At 71.4% G+C, this 461-nt stretch overlaps 1 non-coding gene across 1 annotated transcript; it reads left to right on the top strand.

Annotated features, from left to right (window-relative positions):
- Positions 1-240: 240 nt before the first annotated feature.
- On the top strand, positions 241-393 carry LOC142359956 (5.8S ribosomal RNA). The gene has a single exon (XR_012762738.1). It is a non-coding gene; the product is annotated as a 5.8S ribosomal RNA (ribosomal RNA).
- Positions 394-461: the final 68 nt, after the last annotated feature.

The raw sequence follows: 461 nt of genomic DNA, 5'->3' as shown, positions 1-461 counted from the left end.
CTTTGGCCGCTCGGGGTTTTCCGTTGTTTTCCGTTTCCCCTGTGCTCGTACGGTCAAGCCGAGGCGAGGGCCTCTCCGTCGCGCCGCGTCGCGCCGCCGCGCCGCGCCCCCTCCGCGCGTGCGGAGGGGGGTGGGCGGCGGCGGGGCCGGCGGTCGGTCCGGCCGTCCTCAGAGAAGGGGCCGCTCTCGGCGAGCGGTCCCGGCCCCTCCGCGCGCGCGGGGCGGTGCCGAAACCGAGACAACTCTTAGCGGTGGATCACTCGGCTCGTGCGTCGATGAAGAACGCAGCTAGCTGCGAGAATTAATGTGAATTGCAGGACACATTGATCATCGACACTTCGAACGCACTCGCGGCCCCGGGTTCCTCCCGGGGCTACGCCTGTCTGAGCGTCGCTTTACGATCAATCGCCGTCTGCGCCGCCGAGCCCCCCCGCCCCAGCGCGGGGGGGGGGGGCCGGCGG

The sequence above is a fragment of the Opisthocomus hoazin genome, unplaced genomic scaffold (assembly GCF_030867145.1).
Source record: "Opisthocomus hoazin isolate bOpiHoa1 unplaced genomic scaffold, bOpiHoa1.hap1 HAP1_SCAFFOLD_232, whole genome shotgun sequence".
In the NCBI taxonomy this organism is placed as follows: Eukaryota; Metazoa; Chordata; class Aves; order Opisthocomiformes; family Opisthocomidae; genus Opisthocomus; species Opisthocomus hoazin.
This window is presented reverse-complemented; position numbering and strand designations above follow the sequence as displayed.